This window comes from Tursiops truncatus, chromosome 20 (assembly GCF_011762595.2).
Source record: "Tursiops truncatus isolate mTurTru1 chromosome 20, mTurTru1.mat.Y, whole genome shotgun sequence".
Lineage (NCBI taxonomy): Eukaryota > Metazoa > Chordata > Mammalia > Artiodactyla > Delphinidae > Tursiops > Tursiops truncatus.
The window spans coordinates 13,854,896-13,881,157 of NC_047053.1; the positions used below are offsets into that span (position 1 = coordinate 13,854,896).

Consider the following 26,262-nt stretch of genomic DNA (forward strand, 5'->3'; position numbering starts at 1 on the left):
GGGCTTCCCTGGTGGCGCAGTGGTTGAGAGTCCGCCTGCCAATGCAGGGGACACGGGTTCGTGCCCCAGTCCGGGAAGATCCCACATGCTGCGGAGCGTGCCGTGAGCCATGCGCGTCCGGAGCCTGTGCTCCGCAACGGGAGAGGCCACGACAGTGAGAGGCCCGCGTACCGCAAAAAAAAAAAAAAGATAAGCAGCCAAAAAATAAATTAAACGACTGCTCACAGAGAAAGCACGAGAGAAAGGAGGTGTGGAGACGTGGTGCACACAAAGAGGGACAGAAGAGCTTGACGGATAGGGATGGGGGAAGGGTAAGAACGGGTTTTCTAATATTAGACTCGCCACATGCTTAATTCCCAAATCCGAGCCAAAACGGGGTCCCCTGTCCTGCCGATGAGTTCCAGGCAGCTTTCTGTTCCGGGATACTGTCTGCAGCAGGACTGGGCATGAATGCCAAAGCAAATCCCCTCCATCTCAACCCCTCACTGCAACACGAAATTACTCACAGGGCTTATCTTGAAATGTCCTTTCATCTTTGCCTCCCCCTGACTTAAAACAATGCCTGTAAAAACTACTCAAGACCCCTACAGTAAATCCATATCCCTATTATGCACTTACTATAAAGCTGTTTATCCTGAACAATACGTGGTCAGTTTGAGAAATATGCCTTCATTTAAGCTGCTTGTTATAAAGTAAATAAATAAAAGTCTTCAGGAATACCAGAACACTATCAATTTGGACTAAATTCACGGATACCAGTGCAAGCAGCCAAGGTCCTCGAGCCTCGAGCACAAACAGCCCTAACCCTGTATTAATTGAAAAATAAAGAGATGGGGGAAGACGTGGGTACGTGCCATGTTATGTGACTTAAATGACGTGATGTTCTCGCTTCCATCTAAGTGGCATTTTATTTTTAACTTTATGATTATAAAAGTAATAAATGCTGACTACAGGAAACTCAGGCAGTACAATAAGAAGAAAACCAGCAGATCACTTCTGAAAAAGTTCTTGCATTGATAACTGATGTTCAATAAAATCCCAAGTCTGGCCAAATTCCAACCCAAGGAAGAACACTGTCCTAACCCATTTCCAAGCTAACTTCCTAGCTGGGCAGAGTATTCATTTGCCGCCACTCACGACAGCATCATTTTGCTGTGCTCTTTAAAGGAACCGCAGGTCTCCACCCCAGTTGCTAAGTTTCATCTCTGGCAAGAAGTCACCACCTCTCCTATATTATGTGGTCTATCTGACAGCCAAAAACCCCCTCGGCTTAACAACATTGAGAAGTGGGGGGCTACCACTGGATGAGGGTGCTAGCAAAACAAGGAGAAACCAGAGGCAATTTTGTGGGTAGCCGAGCAGGCAATGAGATTTGGGAAAGGGCAATTCTTGGGAACTGAGAGCTATGAAAACGAGCGGGGTCAGGGTGTGGCTGGGGGAAAGCTCCGAAAGCCCTTGAACCTTCTCGTCAAGGCAGAATAAAGAGGAACCTAGGTGACAATGTTGGGAGAAGATCTGGTAAGGTCGTGTGAAAGGAACCAGACGCCAGCTTTGGGGTCCATGGAGGGCTGCAGTAAACAAGCATTCTGATCAATAAGCTATATGCACATACGTTCAATGTGTATATACCGGGCACCTACTGTGTATAAGGCCCTGAGCTGTGCAGAACATGACCAGGAATAACAGAAGGTGCTGACTCTGACAGATAGAGCCCTGGGAGAGAAGGCTATTAATGTGGGTGTTGACGGTTGTGGTCCTTCAGAGAACACACCTTTCCTACCACTCCAACCACATGAGGGTCTGCTTAGCATCCTTCAAACATCCCCCAATAAAACCTGCATCCCTGCTGCCATGAGGTTACGCTGTCCTCAGACCCCCTCGCCCTTACATCAGTTGTCCTCCCAAAGATGGGCGCGCTCACATAATCAGGCTTCAACACAGAGAGCATGGCTAAAGCACTCTTCTCTCATTAGCCCCAAAATGTTCTCGTGACAAAGCCTTCCGGTTCTGTTTTACCTTTTTCCTCCCATTAGAGTGGGAGAGACGCCCTTTAAGCACGGCAGCGGCGCGTGCTCAGAGTGGCGGTGGGGCAGGTGCAGCCCTCACACTCTGCTGGCTACTGTGCACCGTGCGAGGCCACGGCCAGCAGTCGCCCCCAGGAAAGCCCTTTCTGTGAATGAACACGCTCAGCCAATGAGTCTTTCCTTCTGTGCCTTCCAGTCCCCCAAGGTGACCTGAAGACTGGACGCTGCTGTGGAAAAGAACAGACCTGGATGGAAAGCGCTAAGCTGGAGAGAAGCAGGGAGAGAACAACAAGGTATGTTGGCTTTGCCTCCTTTCTGGGATGCCAAATCCTGGCCTCACGTGCAACCAGTGAGGAAAGAAGGATGCTGCTGACATATGACTTAAGAGGCGTAGGCAATGTCGGTCAGGTGTCAGAGCTGTCAGCTGAACCAATTTTCAGAATGTGTGGCCTTATGATAATAGAGTTTCTTCCTAACATGCAGGTACATATGGAATATTTTATAACGGCATTACAGTTCACACTTACACATATAAACTCACCTTTTTCTGAAAAAGTTAAAATGATATAAAACTGAGAGCGTCCCAGAAAATGCAGGACATGTGTATCACCTACTGACATAAAAGAAACAGATAATCACCCTTTCCCTCTGGCCCGTATAAGCTAATCTTTAGGGTTATTATGAGAATTAGAGAGCTAATATGCATAAGCGCTTAGAATAGCGTTAGGTACAGTGAGTGCTATGCAAGTCTGTTAAATAACAAAAAGGAATAACATTTTAAAATACTATAGTTTGGTACTAAAATCTGAAGTGACCCCAGAGACTCAAAGTTTATGAGGAAACTGTCTATACCCTCCAGGGGCTCCAAGACCAAAGGGGAGAAAGAGCCCAGGGCTCCAGTCACAGGGCCTGTCTGGCTAGGAAGGTCTGAAGCACGGGGCACCCCCCTTCTGGTTAAGTGCCTTTCACTGAATTTCCCTTTCTAGCTTGGGGTGGGAGGGAGTTTAACTGGAGCACCTTAGGCTTTGGCTGGGTAAACACTTAAGTGAAAGAAAACTTGAGACTGAATCAAGATACACAGGTAATTTTAAAAGCTGACATATATCAATATATGATATTTTGATATATGAAATATTTGAACCCTGATTAGACACTTGATGTTATTTAGGAATTATTAATTTGGACGGTACAGTCATAGTATTGGTTATTTTTCAAACCCTTACCTTCTAGCGGTCACATTTCAATATTTATGGCTGAAATGATAAAATGCCTGAGATTTTTTCCTCAAAATAATAGGGTGAGAAAGGGTAGAGATGAAACAAGATTAGCTATGAATTGATTATTGCTGCTGCTGGATGATGGGTATATGGGCTTCATGAGATTATTCTAATTCTGTATAATTTTAAATTCTCTGTAATAAGAAATAATTTCTGGTTGTGCTTTTGTTTTTTAAGAAAAAAAAAAAAAAAGGGAGAGGCATGTCTAAAAAGAAGATCCCAAGCCTTGGCCAGAGGAGAGAGGCGGCTGCTTTAGAGAATTCGGGAAACAACAAATACCTCAAGAAAACCACCAGGCGATGGATAATTACTGCACCATGAATACCGAAGTAGTGGTTGAAGGGAAAACTTGGGGCTGGGGTGGTGAAAAGGAAAGAAAAACTGAATATTCTCCATAATCGAGAAGGACATATGTTCTTCCAGGGTTATTGCCAGCTAAACCTCATTTCCTTCCGAACACGTACACGAAGTTGCTGGGGCTTCTCCCTACCTCCCCACTCAACACACTCGGACTAGACAATTTCACTCTTCTCTGCGCAGATTCCAGGGAGGTATCCTGGAGACAGACATCAAAGGAATTAGAGCTGGCAGCCCAGAACAGGTCATGCTGTCAGAAGGAGGCTAGGAACCACATGAAAAGCAGAGAATTCACAGGGTGTTTTATTATTATTATTATTATTTTTTAAAGAGCTCAGAAATGTCTTTCGTTTGAGTTTTAGTTTAAGGACAGCTACCTCTGGGGGGATGGCTTTGAAGTCATATAACCCAGAGCAGCACTCAGCAGCAGGCCGGCAAGGGAAGGAAAATGCTGTACCCAGCGGAAAAAAACAGAGGGATCCATGCCGGCTGAGGGGTTAGTCTCGCTTCCCTAAATAATAACCTGGAAGATTTATGCTTGGTATAAGGACAGGGAGGGAGGGAGGGAGGGAGGAAAAGGAATCACTGCTACATAGAAACAGTGTAGCTGGGACCAGATTTGAAAAGGCAACCAAGGCTAGACTTGCAATTGCCCTTCTAAGCATCAGCAGCAGGATATAGAGATTAAGTGAAAGAGACCCTGGTGAAACCCAGCTGAATACAGGGGCCAGCACTGGGGGATCAGAGTGGCCTGGGAGCTAGGATACAGCTCTTGAAACAGTCACTTGGACTGTTTCAAGGCTCTAGAAAGCAGTATCTGAAAAGCACGAGATAGGAGTCCAAGGGCAGAGGTGTGGTATCTACATCAGGACAGCAAGAGCTTACCCGGATGTGACTAACCGGTGGGCTGGCCACAGTCAGAACTTACAGCTATGGGGAAAAAAAAAGAAAAAAGCCCCGAGCATAAAGTTGACCCCATCTCAGCAGCTCCAACAAACACAGAAGAAAGAGAAAAGAGAGGTTCCCTACTAGCACTGCCCATGGGTGCCACATCTTCACCACACCCACTGGGGGACTGGAGAGCCGAAATAGCGAGATAAATTTATACTAACAAACTCAAGATCCGAAAAGAGGTTCTGTCGGCAACAAGGCAGTCAGAGGGGAGCCAAGTTGAAATGACATGCCCTGTCTGTGGGGAAATACAGTACCCGACAAAACTTTCTTCATTCCAGAACAGGCAAACAAACAATACAAACTGCGAAGCTTCCAGAAATATTCTGTAACACAACAGCAGTATGTAAAATGTTGCACTGAAGATACATAGAGTAGACCAGTGGAAACAGAAGAAAAATGTGGAAAATGTATGCTTGTTTTCAGACCAAAATGTTTTTTTTTTTTTTAAAGCTGAATAAAATGAGAAAATACTGTAAGGAAACCAAAAATGCAATTGCATTTTTAAAATTTCCATTTAAAATGGGCTTCCCTGGTGGCGCAGTGGTTGAGAGTCCGCCTGCCAATGCAGGGGACACGGGTTCGTGCCCTGGTCCAGGAAGATCCCACATGCCGCGGAGCGGCTGGTCCCGTGAGCCATGGCTGCTGAGCCTGCGCGTCCGGAGCCTGTGCTCCGCAACGGGAGAGGCCACAACAGTGAGAAGCCCGCGTACTGCAAAAAAAAAAAAAAAAAATTTCCATTTAAAGACAACTTTAAAAACCCAACAGAACCAATCCTACAGAATTAAGAATAATAATAAAAAAAAAAAGCAGGGAAAGAGAACAGGAAAAGAAATTAAATTAATGAAAAAAAAGACGAAATTGAGGCTAGAACAAATGAAACGGAAATAATCACTAAAATATAACAGAATCTTTGACCCTTAGGTTATTCTTCTTATTTATCCTACGCAAACGACCAAAGACATGCACAAAGATGTATATAAAAGCAAGTTTAGGGACTTCCCTGGTGGTCCAGCAGTTAAGACTCTGCGCTCCCAATGCAGGGGGCCTAGTTCGATCCCTGGTCAGGGAACTAGATCTCGCATGCCACAACTAAGAGACTGCAGGCCGCAGCTAAGACCAGCACAGCCAAATAAATATTTTTAAAAAATAGAAAAAAAAAAAAAAGCAAGTTTATAACAGCACTGATGATTACAGCAAAATTTGGAACTGGCCTAAGTTTGCCATAACTGGACATTGTTAAATGTTAAATTATAAATTGTTATTTATAAATTATAAATGGTTCATTTATATAGTGGAATATCATGTAGCTGTCAGAGATCCCCTTTTAGAAGAATTTATTCTGGACTTCCCTGGTGGTGCAGTGGTTAAGATTCCGCCTGCCAATGCAAGGGACACGGGTTCGATCCCTGGTCCAGGAAGATCCCACATGCCGCAGAGCAACTAAGCCCACGAGCCACAACTACTGAGCCTGCGCTCTAGAGCCCACGACCCACAACTACTGAGCCCATGTGCCACAACTACTGAAGCCCATGTGCCTAGAGCCCATGCTTGGCAACAAGAGAAGCCACCGCAATGAGAAGCCTATGCATCGCAACGAAGAGTAGCCCCTGCTCGCCCACGCGTAGCAATGAAGACCCAACACGACCAAAAATAAATCAATCAACAAATAAATTTAAAAAAAAAAAGAATTTATTCTTAGATGGAAATATGCACACATAGAGAAAGATAAGGCTAACCTGTGACACAGGAACATCAGTTACTTCCGGTAGGAGGCCTATAGGTGATTTTTCCCTCTATACACTTTTCTGTATTTTCCAATTTTCTCCAATGATCCTGTATTACTTCTCAAAGAGAAAAAAATCCCAATAGATGTTTTGGTTAAAAGAAGAAAAAAAAGCCTTGAGCAACTTTAAAATGCAACAATACGGCTACCAAAAATCAATTCCTCTGAAGTCAAAGGCAGCTTCCCTCATGAAGCTATCGCCTGGACAAGTCTCCCCACGAGTACTCAGGATTGGCACCTCACCACCTGCCTTATTTTACAACAAAAACCCAGTGAGCTTTCCAGAACACTTAAAAACAGGATTCCACTGGGCAGCCATAAATTCACTACATGTGTTTGCCTCCTTGAATTTACTATGGGGTAGGCAGGCACTAGACTCCATCCTCCCTTCCCTGTGCCAACATACTTCACTGTTTTTAAATAAGCTGTCAATTGCTAAAGGTAAATATTAGGGTTAGCTCCTTCCCAGGCGTCATAATTCTCTCTCAACTCAAATGTTTGTGAATTTTAAATCTCTCAGCGGAGGTACTTGTCCTGCACGAGGTTACCCTGTGAGCAACGCTCCATATTAGTTGTTCCAGTGCACGGACCTCCAGAGAAAAGTCACAGACAGGGAAATGGAAGCTCCAAGGAGATCTACTGCCCGAAGGGTTCTGAGATCACAATGGAAAGGCAGGGATTCCCTGGCCAGATCCCATGCTCTCACCCTCAGGTAGGTCTACTCTCTACAACTTACACACTTTGACCACATCACTTCTCCCAGCCTTCAGTTGTTGAACGTAAGTAACACCTTGTCATTAAATCATATATTTTTCTTTATTTTTTAAAATATTATTTTATTTATTTATTTGGTTGTGCCGGGTCTTCGTTGTGGCAGGCGGGCTCCTTAGTTGCAGCTCCAGGGCTCCTTAGTTGCGGCATGTGGGCTCCTTAGTTGTGGCATGTGAACTCTTAGTTGCGGTATGCACGTGGGATCTAGTTCCCTGACCAGGGATCGAACCCGGGCCCCCTGCATTGGGAGCACAGAATGTTATCCACTGCACCGCCATGGAAGTCCCCACATATCTTTCTTTAAAAGAACATTACTAACAAATTTGAAATTAATCCTCTCCCAAAGACTCCATAATTGCCAGTCCTGTCTTATGAACAGAAAAAAAAATGAGGTTACAAAAGGAAAATCAGACATTCATAAAATCAGAACACTGGAAAAGACCTTAAAATTTAGTTCAATGACTCCTGACAGATGAATGGATAAGCGAAATGTGGTATATTCAAAAAGACAACAGAATATTAGTCAGACTTAAAAACAAAGGAAATCCTGACACAGGCTACACGACGGATGAACTGACTGACAACGCTAAGTGAAATTAGCCAGACACAAAAGGACAAATACCACAAAAGGACAAATACTCCACTTAGATGAGGCTAAGAGACAGAAGGTAGTCAAATTCAGAGACAGGAAGTAGAATGCTGATTCTTAGGGGCTGGAAGGAGAGGGCATGAGGAGTTATTGTTTAACAGGTACAGAGTTTTAGGTACAGAGTTTCAGTTGGGGAAGATGAGAAAGTTCTGGAGATGGACGGTGGTGATGGTTGCACAGCAATGTGAAAGGACCTAATGCCACTGCACGACACACTTAAAAGTATCTAAAATGGTAAATTGTTGCGCACCTTCTACCACAACAGGAAATAGAACCTCTTTTTAAAAAGTCATTTAGCTCAACAACTCTTCCACTAAAAAAATTACCTGCTGGACTTCCCTGGTGACTCAGTGGTTAAGAATCTGCCTGCCAATGCAGGGGACACAGGTTCGAGCCCTGGTCTGGGAAGATCCCACATGCCGCGGAGCAACTAAGCCCGTGCGCCACAACTGCTGAGCCTGCCCTCTAGAGCCCGCGAGCCACAACTACTGAAGCCCGCGTGCGTAGAGCCCGCGCTCCGCAACAAGAGAAGCTACCGCAATGAGAAGCCCGCGCACCGCAACAAAGACCCAACGCAGCCAAAATTAAATAAATAAGTAATAAATAAAAGATATAATGAAATAAAATGTTAAAAAAAATTACCTGCTACATAACTTGCTTGGAATCTAGGTGACTCTTGTTCCAATCTTGCCCATATTAGACCCAAACTCCAAGGAGATCAAATATACTTCTGACTTTGAGGTTTAATGTTTATACCGACCCTCCCTATAAAAGGACTGCCTCCTGAAGAAGTGATTTTTCTGGGAATTCCCTGGTGGTCCAGAGGTTAGGACTCGGTGCTTTCACTGCCAAGGGCCTGGGTTCAAGCGTAAGTAAGTAAGTAAATAAGTAAATAAATAAATAAAGGAGCGATTTTCCCGTCAGCTGCAAAGGCCATGCTTGGTGCTCCTGTGAGGTGAGGTGCCTTCTCTAACCTGTTCAACTCGCTTCAGCCAGCAGTTACGCTGTGAGCTGTGGGAGGGCTTTTCCAGTTGAACAGATGGCAAACGGCCAAGTTTGGTGGTTCTTTGCGTATTTATTTGTTTCAAGTTGCTAAAAGAGACCCGTGCTTTCTTCTTTTATCTAAAAAGTCGCTCTGCGAGTCTGCCAGTTGTTGGGGTGAAGGTGGTGAGAGATGTAGAGACAGAAGGAAACCCTCTCCCTTGTTCCCACCTCGAAAACATCACCCTTTGTTTTGGGCTTCCCAGCGAGTTTGTACTCCTCCCTCTTAGAAACTAAACAAATAGAAAAATCCAGAAATGCTTGGGCAGAGGTCAAAACGTTTTAAATTGTGGCCAGCGGGGTCAGTGTTTTCTTCCAGACGAGGGCCGCACAGGGGAAACTTTAAAAACCTAATAACAAACCTCCTACCAACTGTGAAACACAGTAAGAAGAGAAAATTGGGTGCAAAATAGAAATGGATTTTTCTAAAATGGAGGCAGATGCCCCCAGGGCTCACCAGAAAGCTCTAGGAATGGTTGCCTCGGTAATCAACAACATACTATCTTGTAACAGCATTTGTCTCTAAAGTACTCGTGGAATTGCCAAAAGTAGCTGAAAACCGTTTTCTCCAGGCTTTGGGCCTGTCCTTGTGACAAGCCACGCTCTCTGTCACCACAGTGGCCTGTGTCCTCTCGTTAGCCTCCCAGGCCAGTGTTTCCCCTCTAGTTCCTCCAACAAAACTGTACCGTAATAATTCTGCTCACACACCACAATCATCTTATGCCTCTCCTCAAAACCCCTCAATAGGGCTTCCCTGGTGGCGTCGGGGTTGAGAGTCCGCTTGCCGATGCAAGGGACACGGGTTCATGCCCCGGTCTGGGAAGATCCCACGTGCCGCGGAGCAGCTGGGACCGTGAGCCATGGCCACTGAGCCTGAGTGTCCAGAGCCTGTGCTCCGCAACAGGAGAGGCCACAGCAGTGAGAGGCCCACGTACCGCAAAAAAAAAAAAAAAACCACACAAATGAACATACCTACGAAACAGAAACAGATGCACAGACATAGAGAACAGACTTGTGGTTGCGAAGGTCAGGGTGTTGACGGAGAGGGATGGATTGGAAGTTTGGGACTAGAAGATGCAAACTATTATGTATAGAATGGATAAACGACAAGGTCCTACTGTATAGCACAGGGAACTATACTCAATATCCTGTGATAAACCATAATGGAAAAGAATATATATATGTGTGTACATAACTGAAAATCACTCTGCTATACAGAAGAAATTAACACAACATTGTAAATCAACTGTGCTTCAATAAAATTTTTTTAAAAGTCAAGTGCTATGTGGAGAGTATGTGTTACGACCACTTTTGAGCCACACTGGGAAATCTCCCTAAATACTCCTTCTCCCTGCCCTTCCAGGCCAAGGCAAGTCCTGCCCTTCTTGGGGGAGCTTCTCTGACCACTCCAAGGGGTCCCGGGCTTGCCTTCTGACTCCTATACTGTTCCATACGGCTGAACGCCGTCTTCTCTTGTTTACTGCTTCTCTGACCCAAGTAGGGCTTTTTCACTGTAAGAAGGCTATAAACTCCCTGGAAACCACACATCCATACTCCTGAGTGCTCCTGGGGCCTCCCCGTGCAAAACTCCCCGCAGGTGCCCCACAGATTGCCACGTGCATACAGAGTACAGTGTTGGGAGTTGCTGCCCCAGTGGTAGCCCCTAAAGCCAAGATCACCAAGAGGCCACCAAGGGCCAAACCGAGCCTTTAGATGTGTTGTTTGACACACACACGGTGTTTTAAATTTTAATTAGTTAACAATACTTAGAAATCAGAAGAGTCCACAGTTTGTAAACATTTTGCTAGATGTGACCATCCAGGTCTGCGTTCCAGCAAGCCTGCTCCTTTGAGATGAGGATGCTCTCCCCCACTGGCCCCAGGCTTGCCACTCTCCCTATCACCTCCTGACTCACACTTACCAGTTTACTCAGGATGGAGCTGAGAACAAAAGGAAATTACTTTTCCCTCCTAAGTCTCTATCAAAGGTTAGAAAATAGAAGATACACTAAAAAGGATCTACGTTTCCAGAAAAACAGGCAAGAAGCATATTTCTTTGTAGAGAAGAAAATTATTCCTATGTTTCCTGCACACAGAAAGTCTATGTGGAAATTCCCCACGTGCTTCATGCAATCAGGTGGCACTTAGTATCTGAGTTTGCTGCCCAATGGCATGTCCTAGAATGCCAAGTGGGTCTTCAAGAAACCTCGGGGAATAGACGAGCATTTCCCAGATTAGAGAGTTAGAAGACAGACCCTGAAAAGTCAGTGGCTACTAAGATCACAGAGTTTGAAGTTAGATACTGAAAAGCCAGTGGCTACTAAGGGTTTGGATGTTTCTCCCAAGATAACGAGTAGAGTGGTCCAGTGAAAGTACCTAAAAGCAGATCACGGGGGCCACGGGGCACACAAGTGACCCAACACCACTTCCCACTTTCAGGATGTCTGGGGCAGCCCTCTCCCATGTGCTATCTGCTTATCTCTTGGATTATTTTTTACCTTCTCTCTCTAGAATGTGTCAATTCTGCCCTTGCACAGAAATGCTAATCTTTCAGAAATGACCAACCAATCAGGAGGTCCTTTGGGTTAGGTCAGCAAATCACAGGCTGGAAATGTCCCTGGGGTCCTGGGACCTTGGCTGTTCTCACCCTGTTGGCTACTCAAAGGGCTCTTTCTTTGCTGCCACAGACATTCTTCCCTGGGGTAGGAGAGACTCGTGTGTGTGTGTGTGTGTGTGTGTGTGTGTGTGTGTGTGTGTGTGTGTGTGTGTGTGTGTGTCTCTGTGTGTGTGTGTGTGTGTGTGTGTGTGTGAACCTCAGAAGGCCATTTCTGAGAAATGAAGGTTTGCAATCACTCCTGAATTCTCTCTTTTCCAATTCTCTGTGTTTGGGGTGCTCAAGACCTTAGCCTGCCTTATCTCCAGCAACACCTTGGCTGAGAAATTCCTGTCAAAAGGCAGAGGCCATATTTGCTTCCCAAATGTGCTGTACACCATGTTCCCCATAAGACACGGTAGGGCACAGAGAAAAAGAATAGGCTTTGGAGGGAAAGCCAACTGACCAGGTGATTCTGCCACTTACTAACTCGGTGGGCACATCTCGTATCTCTCTGGGCCTCAGTTTCCTCATCTATACAATGGGAGTAATGATGCCTACCTCACAGAGTTCTTGTGAAAATTAAATAAGGCAGCACATGGGAAGTCCTTTCCAACTCCATGCTTGACACCTGGAAGACACCTCCTTAAGTGACAGCCTGGGCCTGTTATTAGGCAGTTCAGCACATCTCCAGGGGCAGGTGGTAGAGGCAGAGTTCAGATACTGGCTCCACCATTATGAAAACTACTCAGTCCAATAGTGCCTCACTCAAAGGGTCGTGTGAGGATTAAATAAATAATACAAAGCATTTAGGGACTTCCCTGCAGTCCAGTGGTTAAGACTCTGCGCTTCCAAGGCAGGAGGTGAGGGTTTGATCCCTGGTCGTGGAACTAAGATCTCACATGTGGCACGGTGTGGCCAAAAAAAAAAAAAATTAAAATAAATAAAAATTAAAAAAAACAGCCTTGTCTTAAATAATAATACAAAGCATTTAGATGGGGCCTGGCAAAGTCGGCACACGCAATATGTAAATGAAATCTGTAATTTTTATTCTTGTTATGATTGTTTATTCCCTCTTTATGTGTCTCATCCCAGATCATGAAGCACTAGATACCTGAGTAGAGTACTAACCTAAAAGCACATTAACCCTAATAATCATCGGGACATTATCTGAGATGGACCAGAGCTGCATGACTGCTGGGGACTTGATATAGGAAGGAAGGACACAGCTTCCAGCTGACTCTTGACTCTGTGTGTATGGATGACGGGCTGAGAGACGGTACCTACTCACTTTCCTAGGCATCATGGGCAGACAGAATGGGTTTCCCATGCGTTTAACTCATTTTACATAGTGCACATCCTATGTACCAGGCATGTGCTCTACGCTGGGGGACATAACAGTGAACAAGCCCTGGGAATCTGTATTTTTTTTGGCCTCACCATGCGGTTTGTGGGATCTTAGTTCCCCAACCAGGGATCGAGCCCTCGCCCTCGGCAATGAAAGCGTGGAGTCTTAACCACTGGACTGCCGGGGAATTCCCGGAAATCTGTACTTTTAAAAGCTCCCCAGGTGACTCTGAATAATCAGCCAGGGTTGAAAATCACCACCCGATGTTTCACTTGGAACAAGCACTTGAGGGAAACCTAACAGAACTGGGATCCCAACACCATTCCCTGTCTCTCCCCGCTGCACATTGAGATTGAGACCTGTATTCCCTACAATAATGTGGAATCCACACATCAGAACAGGAAGAGCAGAGACGGAGCCTCCTCTTCCCTCCATTGGCCCCCTTTGCTATAGCCCCACCTCCCTTGTGGAAAGAGCAGCAAAGTGAGGTCCCTCTATGCCCCGGGAGGCTCGAGACTCATCCTGAGCTCCAGCCTGGGAGAAGCAGCTGGGGCTGGTGCAGGCAGACATTATCCATCCTTCCGCTCTGTTTGTAGGTCCGACACCCTGTGATAACAGCCATTTGGTCAGCAGCTTCTGGGAGGGTAATGATGAGGCCAAACAACTCTACAGCCAGAAGTAATTTGCCCCAAGTACTGGTCCTGCCTGGAGGCAAAACAATTAGTGGGTTGATGACAGCATGATGCTTGAGAAATCATTTTTTTTAACAGAAGGGGGGGTGGGAAACGTTGCTAAAGAAGCCCTTTAACTCAGAAGGCAGTCCCATCCACCTTACAAATTCAATGCCCTCTGAATACACATCCATCAGTCACAGCAGGGAATCTTTCAACTCGAAAAAGAGCAAGAGAAGGAATTCAGATAAACATCACGGACTGTAGCAATAAAGCGGGTGCCGATTCACCCCTTCCCCTCAAGGCAGGAGAGAATCAAGGAAGAATTTCGAAATCTTTTTATACAATTAAAGAAAGGGATCCGGTGGGGGAAGGGAGTGAGGACAGAGATCAAGAAGCTCAAGGTTTGCTATTTTAAGCTCAAAATAAATCATAAGAAAGAACTGGAAGGTTTTTTTTATTTTTAAGATCTTATCTAAGGCCGGAACAGCATCTAGTGTTTGGCCGGAGGGTGGGGTGAGCAAGCCGTCAGGCCAGGATCAGTGTTTTCACTCCCTCGTCTAGTCCCCCAAAACAAAAGCAGAGTCTGTCACGTGCTCCCAGAATTTTACAATCTTGAATTACAGCTTTCAAATAATTCAGATTCCACTATAACAAATCTCAGAAAAGGGGAGGCAGACTACAAAGGAAGTCCAGCAAAATATACCCAAAGAACTGTACCCCAAATGGTAACAGGGCAAAGAACCAGATGATAACGGTAAATCTGGCCACCAGAGGACCAGCAAATAACACGACAAACCAGTAAAGACAGCTCCGTAAGAAATGCACATTCATTATTTCCCCAAACTACTTTAGGATCCACTGTTGTCAACTATTACTTTCTAGAAGTCTAACTTTTACATGGTCCAGTCTTTGATCATTTACAAAACAAAAGCAAACCATGCAGGACCCTAGCATCGTGCATATAAATAGCACTTCCTTTAAGAACCAAAGTTCTTGAAAATTGATAGACATCAGTTAGCTGCTGGGCCACGTCAAGGTCTACCCCTGTTAGGATCGACAGCTCAGGTTTAGGTTGTTTTTGCCACTTCGTTTCATCACAGCACTACTCCGTTTTGGTTTGGTCCCCTCAGATTTTCTTTCTTTTTCCTCAAATCGGTGAGAAAAGTGTATGTACGCTCATATGTTAACAAATACACGCATATCTATGTTTATAAAATGGATCTCTTCTCCCCCACCTCCAAAAGCTTCTTTACCTATTTGAAGATTTAAAAGCTTATCACTCCCATCCTTAGAATGTTCTAACCATCACAGGGTTGGAGATAAGTGTTGTAAGCACAGCACTCAGGAACTAGACTGCAATTTCTACTGCTTATTCTCTCTGTGGAGATGCCCAAGTTCTCTTTTGGCAGACACGTATGGTTAAATGCAGGGTCTTTTTCAATAAATACATTTTTTACATGTGAGCCAGGGGGCTGTCAGCTGTGAAGAAGCAAACCTCCTGCTACGGGCGTGCTCCCAGCAGAGGCTGGCAACCCTGCTTCCATGTATGGAAGTGAACGAAAGTAGTAAAACCTCAGGCATGAGTCTGGGCAGGGCTGGGGGTGGGGGCAGCATTCCTCACCATGAAGCAAATCCTGGCCCAGAGGGATGGACTCTGCCCAGGGCCTGGGGTCCCGTGGATTCTTCAGTGGATTCTTTAGTGGAACAGCCATAGCACAGAAATGATGGGAAGCAGGAAAGCAACGGGGCACCCGTTAAGTGGAGGATCGTTCGCTCAGAGAGCGTGGACAGAAGGGCCCAGGCTGTCCCGGGAGCAAAGCCCGAGCCCTGGAAATCAGTGCCACTGGGAGCCCACATGCGCTGACCTCAGCACACTGGAATGCAGAATTCTCCCCCACTAGCCGACCACAGCCATCGTCCCCACAAGGCCAGCACCAAAGGAAGGGGAAAGCTTATGTGTGGCCTAAGACACTCATGACTGAGGCAGAAGGCACAGTTACCCACTTCTTGGGCAGGGCAAGTCTGGGAGTTGCAAAACTGTTTAGGTGACATCGTGGGGGAAGAGTCAGATCAAGGCTGGAGCCCTGCGGGCACCGTTGACCATATATGCCTCTGTGCCTCAGTATCTCCATCTGTAAAATGGAGAGAATAACTTAGGTGCCCCACAGGGCTGTGGTATGAAGCCTGCAGTGCTGTGTGCTGTGCCTGGCACAAAGTAAATGCTGTCAAATGTGAAGTATTGTCACTAACAATAATAAACAATAGAAACGGCTTAATGAAGACTTATGGTACCCTTCCTAGATTGATAAATTGAAGCGGTGCTTTTCAAACTTTTCTGACATTTCATGTTCCCACCGTTGCTCACGCTCTCTCTGATACACCTTCCTTCGGCCTCTGTGACCGCCCCCCCGATTTGTGTCCCTCTATGTGTTCCTTTGTTGTCCTGTCCCCAGGTCTCAGCTGTGTCTCCCCAGCACCTCCTCTCAGGCCACCTCCTTCTCTCCCCACACGCTCTCTGGGACCCTCAATTCTTCTCACAGCTCTCTATGTGTTGCTGACTCACAGATCTTTCCCAGGCAGAGACCTACCTCTCCACAGAGCTGGAATCAAGCAGTCAGACAGTTGAACATCTCGACTGCTTTTACTCGCCCAGCCTCCACTTTCCCTACCTCAGCTGGTGACATTAACTCCTTCCTGTCTCACCCCCTGTCTTAGCTCAGGCTGCTGTAACAAAACCCAGAGACTGGACAGCTTAGATAACAGACATTCATTTCTCACAGTTTGGGAGGCTAGAAGTCCAAAATTAAGGGGCTGGCAGATTCAGTGTCTGATGAGGGCTCTCTTTCTGGTTTGCAGACAGATGCCTTCTTGCTGTGTCCTCACATTGGGGGGTTAGGGAGCGAGCTCTGAACCCCCCCTCTTATCAGGGCACTAATTCCATGATGGGGGCTCCATCCTCATGACTCCATCTAAACCTAATTACCTCTCAAAGGTCCCACCTCCAAATACCATCCCTTTGGGGGTTAGGGCTTCAACACACGAAATCGGGAGAGACATAAATACTCAGTCCATAGCATCCTCCAAAGGCAAGACACAACCATCGATTATATTTCCTAACGCTTCTCAAACCCACTCCCTCCTTCCCATCTCCGTCACCATGACCCCAGGGCTAGGCCCTCATCATCTTTCCCCCTCCAGTCCAGTGCTGTCCAATACAAATAAACACAATTTAAAAAATTTTAGTAGCCACATTAAAAAGTAGGAAAAAAAAGTGAAATTAGGGAATTGCCTGGCAGTCCAGTGGTTAGGACTCAGCGCTTTCACTGCCGAGGGCCTGGGTTCACGCCCTGGTTGGGGAACTAAGATCCCGCAAGCTGTGTGGCGTGGCCAAAAAAAAGAACCAAGTGAAATTAGTTTGTTCTTTCTTTTTTTAACTAATTAATTTATTTTATTTTTGGCTGCGTTGGGTCTTCATTACTGCATGTGGGCTCTCCCTAGTTGTAGCGAGTGGGGGCTACTCTTCATTGTGGTGTGTGGGCTTCTCATTGCGGTGGCTCCTCTTGTTGCAGAGCATGGGCTCTAGGCGCGCAGGCTTCAGTATTTGTGGCATGCAGCCTCAGTAGGTGTGGCTCGCAGGCTCTAGAGAGCAGGCTCAGTAGTTGTGGCGCACGGGCTCAGTTGCTCTGCGGCATGTGGGATCTTACAGGAACAGGGCTCGAACCCATGTCCCCCGCATTGGCAGGCGGATTCTTTTTTTTCTTTTGCGGTACGTGGACCTCTCACTGTTGTGGCCTCTCCCGTTGCGGAGCACAGGCTCCGGACGCGCAGGCTCAGCGGCCATGGCTCATGGGCCCAGCCGCTCCGCAGCATGTGGGATCTTCCTGGACCAGGGCACGAACCCGTGTCCCCTGCATCGGCAGGTGGACTCTCAACCACTGTGCCACCAGGGAAGTCCCTGAAATTAGTTTTAATTGTATAATTTATTTAAGCCAATATATCCAAAAGATGATCATTTCAACATGTCATTGGCATAAAAAATTATTGAGATATTTTACATTCTTCTTTTCTGGTACCACATTTTTTATATCCAGTGTATATTTAACACAGCCCATCTCAACTAGCCCACCCACATTCAAAGTGCTAACAGCCACACATGGCTAGTAGCTACCATACCGGACAGCATGGGTCTCATTTCTGTCCCTCAAGTCTACTGTCTACACAGCTACCGTGGTTATATATCTAATCTGATTATGAAATGTCCCTGCTTAGAACCCAGCAGTGGTCCCCATCAGAACACAGTCCACACCCTGACGACCCTTCATTTTCTGCCCCACTTACCCATCTAGCTTTGTCCCTCACCCTCCACTCTGCCTCTCATTTTAGACCTTTTTTAAAATATTTATTTATTTATTTGGTTGTATCGTGTCTTAGTTGTGGCAGACGGGCTCCTTAGTTGCAGCTCAATGGCTCCTTAGTGCAGCATGCATGTGGAATCTAGTTCCCTGACCAGGGATCGAACCCGGCCCCCCTGCATTGGGAGCACATAGTCTTAACCACTGTGCCACCAGGGAAGTCCCTGCCTCTCATTTTAGACTCCAGCAACGAGGAACTGTAAAATGCAGATTATATAACAATAAGCACTGTTTGATACTAACTTTGTTTTAAACATACACATTTATGTGTGTGTGTGTGTGTGTGTATATATATACATACACACACACACACACACATAAATATATATATATTGGGTTGGCCACAACATTCGTTTGGATTTTTCCATAAGATGTTCAATGAGCGAGAGTACCGATGATGGGTAAATAGTTGCAAAGAAAAAAATGCTGGAAAGACATGCACTGAAGTGTAAACAATGGTGATCTCTGGTTGGTGGAATTTAGATGATCTTAAGTATCTTTCCTTTTGCAAGTTTGTATTTTCTAATTTTTTAAAATAACACAAAATTTAAAAGGTGGGGGGGATAAAGTAACTTGCTGGAGGAGTGAACCCTGAAGCCAAGCAGTATTAAGTAGAAGCCATTCTGCACATTTAGCATAATATTTGGGAAAAATGGGTACATTCAATCCTCATGATTCACGAATTCCGTATTTGTGAATTTGCCCATTTGCTAAAATCTCTTTGTAACCCCCAAATCAGTCTGGTGACACCTTCGTGGTCATTCTCAGACGTGCACAGGGTGGTGAAAAATCAGTCACCCACCACATGAGTTCCCAGCTGAGGTCAAGGAAGGCCATGCTCTGCTTCTTGATTCAACTCATACTATAAACAAGTGTCCTTTTCGCAGTCTGTTTAGTGCTACATTTTTTGCATTTTTGTGCTTCTTTTGGCGATTTCACTGTTTGAAATGGCCCCCAAGCATCGTGCTAAAGTGCTGTCTAATGCTCCCAAGCACAAGAAGGCTATGGTGTGTCTTAAGGGGAAAATGTGTGTTAGATAAGCTTCATTCAGACAAGAGCCATAGGGCGGTAAATTCAGCATCACTGAACCAACAACATATATTGAATAAGATGTCTTCAAACAGAGACACACATAAAACCAGCTCTGCACACAGTCACCGTGGAGGGCGTGACCACGTGCACAGGTTCACCACAGCCCCAATGCCTCATCTCCTCCCTGTACACAGCACACTGCAAACCACAGCTTCAGGGGGACCTGTCCTGGGTTTCCAACAGTATTTTAACATTTTTTTTTCTTTTTGGCCATGCCACGCAGCATGCAGGATCTTAGTTCTCCAACCAGAGATCGAACCCACACCCCCTTCATTGGAAGCTCAGAGTCTTTAACCACTGGACTGCCAGGGAAGTCCCTCCGACAGTATTTTAAAGCACACCAAGATGAAGCATCAGTAAGAATTGACTTGGGCTTCCCTGGTGGCACAGTGGTTAAGAACCCACCTGCCAATGCAGGGGACACGGGTTCGAGCCCTAGTCAGGGAAGATCTCACATGCCGCGGAGCAACTAAGCCCGTGTGCCACAACTACTGAGCCTGCGCTCTACAGTCCGCGAGCCACAACTACAGAGCCCGCATGCTGCAACTACTGAAGCCCGCACGCCTAGAGCCCATGCTCCGCAACAAGAGAAGCCACTGCAATGAGAAGCCCGCACACCACAACTAGAGAAAGCCCGCGCACAGCAACAAAGACCCAATGCAACCAAAAATAATTAATTAATTAATTGATTGATTAATTTAAAAAAAGAACTGACTTGAGAAACAATTCCCACTCCTAATTTTCTGAACATCTCAATTCTCCCTCTAGGAAAATAGTCAAATAGCTGGTCTGACCCAGCAGCCTCCCTTCCAATCACTCAAGGCCGAAGCCAAGTATGTGTCCAGGGCTGTGCCTGTCTCCACTGTGGCTTCCATCTTCCTGCTCAGGTTGGAATGACCTCCTGGGAGCACAGTATGAATTCCCGTGACCCGGTCCCCAGGCCGGGTGCCAAGGGTTCAGATCCCGGCTATCCCTCAACACGGGAAGGGCCCTAACTGCCCGGACAGGCCCCAGGGAACTGCCTCCCCTCCCTTCCCTACTGGCCCAGCAGGAACAAATACTGTGGCGGCCAAGTCATCCGAATGGAATTTCTCTTTAACACTTTTGAGGCTCATCAGCCCAGACACAGGACTTGAAGCACCTGGCTCTTTTTAAATCCTTTCTTTACATTTTACATTTCAGCCCTGGTAATCCCCTCGTTAAGTGCTGTTGTTCAGTGGGGTAACATGCTTGTTTTTTCAGCCACTTGAGGCTTTCCACAAAGGAGGTCTGGCCGGCACCCCGGGCCTGACCCCAGCCCTCCCACAGGAAAACAGCTCTGCTCTCAGAAACAAGCTCTTGGGACCCGGAAAATCATCCCGTGTCCTAGAGGCCAAGATACACAAAATTACTCAGGAAAAATAGGACTGTGGCATTTCCCTCTTTTCAGGATGCTTATCTCTCTGTTCTCTGAGCAAAGTTTGGCAACGGCATACAGGCACGGGTTGGCCTTTTTTTTTAGGGCCACCAGGAAGAATGCCAAGGAACACCACCGACCAGCAATGAGGACCTTAGAGGCTGGAGCCTAAGAGGCTGGTCAGCCACGTGGCTGCCTCCTTTCTGGGCCTCAGTTTCCTCATCTGTAAAGGAAGGGGGTTGCTACCCAATCCCCAACATCATTTCCTGTTTCACATTCAATGATCACGTCGGCCAATGTTATGTAACAAGAGCTTTTGTTTCATTGCGATTGCAGTACAAATATATGAAAGAATGTATGCCTTTGTTTAACTTTGAGACTCACCTTTATGCTCGAATTTCATTCCTCTTTCTACTGGAATTCTGCCAACCGTTCATTCATTCATTCTTTCTTTCAATAAATGTTTGTGCCAAATATGTATTAATCAGATCTATCAAATGTACTAAGTATGAACGACACAGTGATGAAGAGCACAAGAAACTGCCCTCAGAAATGTTCTGGTCTGCCAGAACAGAACAGTCACCCCCTCCTGACCGATGACCGTGTGCCTCGCGCTAGGCTGAGGGCATTTTACTGCGCGGGCCAAAAGGTTCATTCAGTTTTTTCCGTAAGATGGCTCTAGTAGCACTTAGTTGTCTTTAACTTCATGCGAAACAATTTTGTTAGATTGTATGTGACAGCTGTTATATCAGTGTTCATTTTTATAAAAAGTTATCAAAATTGGTGAATTTCTGGACTTCCCTGGTGGCGCAGTGGTTAAAACTCAGTGCTTTCTCTGCCGTGGGCCCGGGTTCAATCCCTAGTCGGGGAACTAAGATCCTACAAGCCACGTGGTGTGGCCAAAAAAAATTAAAATTAAAATTAAAAAAAAAAAAAAACATGTGACTGACCGAGACTGTGCAGTGCCAATACAAAGCAATGAAAAGTGCAAACCTGATTTTTGTAATATAAGCATATATGAAGAGGGAAATCCAGTTTGAGAACGTCTTAGTCCCTGTCATCGCTCCCTGTCTCAACACTGTACAGGAGTGGAAAATCACCAGAGGACTTTCCTTCCAGTTATTTAACAAACAGAAGCCCTTAACCCAGAGTTTCTTCTTTATGATCTAAGGAAGCGTATACAAAATGCATTTCTGCAACCTGGCCCAGGATGAGGTTCTTTAGTTCGACGTTGGCCTCTTTGGTGCAAAAAGCATCTGTTTCTTACTATATGGCACGTCTGGAATCCAGACCTTCTTTCTCATCCCAAGCCCAAGCCCCTGAGAGAGGCCACCATCACCTTGCAAACAGGCCACTTCAGGCGGTTTCTCAGAGTCTTCACACACAAAATTGCAACTCCAAATCAGCATCACCTACGGTGTATTTTCCTGACCATCTGCCTATGGAACTTTTGTTTTCCTTAGAAAAGGTTAAACTGTTCCCCACTGAGCACGGGAAGCCTCTGTCACTCATCAGTTTTCCAACATGCATCATCTCTCTCCATCCCATACTCACTTCCGAGCTGGATCAAATGAACTTTCTCCTTCTCAGCTTTCCCCCTTCATTCCCACGTGGTTATTTATATCCAGAATATCTTTCTTTCTTAATCCACTGGACTATCCTCCCCCTCATTTGAAAAGGTCACTTTCAAGTTATTCTTTCCAGAAAGCTTTCTTGAAGTAGGTGGCTGCAAGGTGATTCTTCCCCCGCCACCCCACGTTTATTTGCTAGATAAGCAAACGATGCTTATCTAGCAAAACGATGAGCAAGTTACCCATCCTTCTAAAGATGCCTCTAACTGCTAACTAGATCCAAAGGAGGGGAAGAAAAACCTTGCACTAAAACGAAGCATTCGGGTTTCCCTGGGGGCGCAGTGGTTGAGAGTCCGCCTGCCAATGCAGGGGACACGGGTTCGTGCCCCAGTCTGGGAAGATCCCACATGCCGTGGAGCGGCTGGGCCCGTGAGCCATGGCCGCTGAGCCTGGGCGTCCGGAGCCTGTGCTCCGCAACGGGAGAGGCCACAACAGTGAGAGGCCCGCATACCACAAAACAAAACAAAACAAAAAACGAAGCATTCAAAAACTGGATGCACACTCTTTCAGGCAAGAGTTCCATTATTTTCTTCACATATACTTAAGTTTTCATTACAGAAGTGATTACATCACTTGGAAATCAGTGACCCACCACCCATAGGCGCCACCATCCCAACATAACAATAAGCAACTTGGGGTATACTCTGATGGGCTCTGATTTCGATCCTTCTTCTTATATAACTGTTTAAACAGTGCTGCAGTCATGGTGTCTGTGTAATCCGGGATCTTGCTTTTTTGCATACAATATCTGAAGTATAGCTCTGCATGCCAGCAAAGGCATTAAATCATGTTCAACAAGATTCTGAGCGCTGTAATTTACTTAACCACCCTGTGATGAACATTTAGGACATTTCCAAAGTCTTACTATTATATACAGCTTTAAAGAATACCTTCATGAAGGTAAGTAAGATGAGGCAAGATCATTGGTTTTGTTGACACATTCAGTCTGCATTTATGATGAACTGTTCAGAAAATATTCTAAATTGACACTAATTCCCTTTCCATTCTTAAATCAAGCCCCCTTTAAAGGTTCACCAGATCTTTGTAAAGTTTTCTTTTCATAAGTTCTATTATCTATTTAATAGATCTATTTAATTCCCATAGCAACCCTTTGGTTTTCCATAAGCAACTTGCCTACATGAATCTACCATCGGATGAGTAATAAGTATTCTCAGCTGCCTCATACAGAAAAGAATAAGGAATATTCAGGGGAAAGGGAAAGTGTGTGCGTGATCTGGGTAATCACAGACTTCTGGTGTAATATTTGTATGTTTTTCTCAAAGCAACAGATGCATTCCTATGATGCTGTAGACGAGTTTTTCTAAGTGGGAGAAATCACATTTCAAACACCTCTTAGGAGCTCGCAACCTAAAACAATCCAGCCTAATAAAATGGAGATCCTTCCATAATGAAAATAGTAGTCACAGCCCCTTACTTTTTCTATTTTATAACTTTGGATTCTGGAAGTGATGGATTTTCTGAAAGTGCAGCATGTTTCAGTAAACAAAAACTTACACTAAATACAAGTTGCCTAATACTAGTCACTACAAAAGGCACAGCATAATACAAATGGCTGGCCTGGGGAAGCCTTTTGTCCCCATATAAATCTGAATACTCTTAGAAGGGGAGACTGACAGCCTCAGAGAATAACCTCTTAATTTATCCAAACGGCAGGGCACAGAAGTGGTAATTTCACAGACGCTGTCTTCTTGTTGCTTTATGTTAGTCCTAGAGGAGGCCCCTCTCAGAGGACAGAGAAAATGCTCTCAAGGTCTCCTTAGCCCACCATACTCTGAGTGTGTCAGGCTAAGTCACTTTTCTTCTGGAGACAGCAGTAGTTTGGGGGGATCCTGTTTCTTGTCTCCATCTTTGTTGGGCTCATTACCAAGGGAGACATGACACCAAGTTAACACAGGGCTATGAAACTACATTTCTAGTCTTTGCCCACCTGAGACAGAAAAACTAGCACCTGTCCAGGAGCCAATGAGCAAGATATGCAAAAGGCTTGGTGAAAAAAAAAAAAAAAGTATGTCTGTCAGGGCCACACACACACATACATGTTTATACACATACAAAATACCTTTTTTCTTTTATTGAAGTATAGTTGCTGTATAATATTATATAAGTTATAGGTATATAACAGTGATTCACAATTTTTAAAGGTTATACTCCATTTATAGTTACTATAAAATATTGGCTATATTCCCCATGTTGTGCAATATACCCTTGTAGCTTATTTTATACCTAATAGTTTGTACCTCTTAATCCCCTACCCCTAAATTGCCCCTCCCCCCTCCCCTTTCTCCACTGGTAACCACTAGTTTGTTCTCTGTATCTGTGAGTCTGCTTCTTTTGTTATATTTACTAGTTCGTTGTATTTTTTTAGATTCCACATATAAATGTGGAGTCTAAATGTATGTATAAATATCATACAGTATTTGTCTTTCTCTGTCTGACTTATTTCACTTCGCAGAATGCACTCCAAGTCTATCCATGTTGCTGCAAATGGCAAAATTTCGTTCTTCTTTATGGCTGAGTAGTATTTTGTTGTGTGTGTGTGGGTGGGTGTGTGGGGGGTGTGTGTGTGTGTGTCACACCTTCTTTATCCATTTATCTGTTGATGGAAACTTAGGATGCTTCCATATCTTGGCTATTGTGAACAATGCTGCTATGAACCCTGGGGTGCATGTATCTTTTTGAATTCGTGTTTTTGTTTTTTTGCGGATATATACCCAGGAGAGAATTGCTGGGTCATAAGGGAGTTCCATTTTTAGCTTCTTGAGCAACCTCAATACTGTTTTCCCAAAATACCTCTGAAGAGACACACAAGAAACTGATAATGGTGGCTGCTTCGGGAAAGGCAAACTATGGCCCACAATGAAAGTGACACTTACTTTTCCCTGCATGCCTTTCGTTTTGTTTGAAATTTCTTTTAACATGTGAAGGCACTATCTTTTCAGAAATTAGAAATTAATTTCAAATACTAAAATTTGTTTGTGTAAAACAATATTTAAGCATCTACGTTTATATATACAGTATATACTTATTTTTTTGGAAGAATATACAAGACACTATTAACAGTGGTTATCTTTGGAAAGAGAATTATTTTTACAAGTAACCAGTGAAACGCTGGCTTTCTCTTGGAAATGGGAAAAGTTAATAAGTGGAAAAACAGTGCTTAAGTATATGCTGAACGAAGGAATACAAATGGCTTTTTAATGTAAATAGCAGTAAAGCCATAGTCTGCGCTGTGTATGCACACAGGCAAACAAATCCCACTCTCCTCGTGAAGGAGCACCATGTCTTGTTCCAAAGGTCTGGATTTACCCTGTAACTACTGCCTCTGTGGCCCTGTCAACTGAAGAACAGACTCAGACGATCTCAGGGAAAATGTCACTACTTGAGCCTTCACAGGAAAGCAGTGCTTCAAAAAGTGCTTCAAAACCAGAGTGTTCCACACCACAGCCCCTGCAAGTTAATACTTTCCACAAATCCAAATGAAAGAGAATACGTTCAAGTGGTATTAAGTAGTATTTTACTCTTAAGAACGTGTGTAAAAGCTTAAAACAATGCATCCAAGGGCTGAAGCCAGCGATCTTCTGCAAATTTAGGCAAGTGATTTCCACCAGGAAAGGGTTTTAGGCATTTAATTCCAATTCATCTTTGTGCCTAACATTTGAAATGTCAGAATTCTTAGGTGCCAAGTTGTAAAGCACATCACAGATTCATGTGTAATCGTAAATGGGCAAATACACTTCGGCAAGAAAGCAAATGCCTTTTAAAACAAGGTAAATTGTTCAAAATAAATGGTTAATTCATCCTAAAAAGCCAAATATTAAGAAAAATCTATCTGCACAAGGACGCTGGGTTGCTTTGTCACTAGTTACTGTCTCCTGCTCATTTTGAAACAAAATGCCACACATAATTAATTAGCCAGCAGAGTCTCATCCTGCCTGCGCCTGATGGGGAGAAGTGGCATTACAGAAAAGACTCCCTCAGGCTCTATTAGTGCCTTAATGAGATGGTGGGGGGTGGAGGGTGTCGGGATAGGGACAAGGCAGCCACTATTGCCAGGCAGCCCTCAGAAAGCGCAGGATCTGGGCCTCCTGGACAAATCAAGTGCTCTCAACTACACACCAGCTGTTGGAGGTGTCTGGCCACAGCTATTCCTATAGGATCTACCACAGGAAACAAATGTACCATCGCTCCACGGATACCCCGATGATCTAGCAACTCTTCCTATAAGGTATGAATTACATCA

The 26,262-nt window shown here is 45.0% G+C and overlaps 1 protein-coding gene and 1 long non-coding RNA gene across 4 annotated transcripts in view; both read right to left on the reverse strand.

Moving 5' to 3' along the window:
- NXN (nucleoredoxin) overlaps nucleotides 1-26,262 on the reverse strand; it is a 140,790-nt gene that overhangs the window by 102,175 nt on the left and 12,353 nt on the right. The window lies entirely within an intron of this gene.
- LOC141277371 (uncharacterized) lies at nucleotides 523-24,294 on the reverse strand. The gene is made up of 2 exons (XR_012328683.1): nucleotides 8,458-24,294; nucleotides 523-7,404 (listed from the first exon to the last, which is right to left on the reverse strand). It is a non-coding gene; the product is annotated as an uncharacterized lncRNA (long non-coding RNA).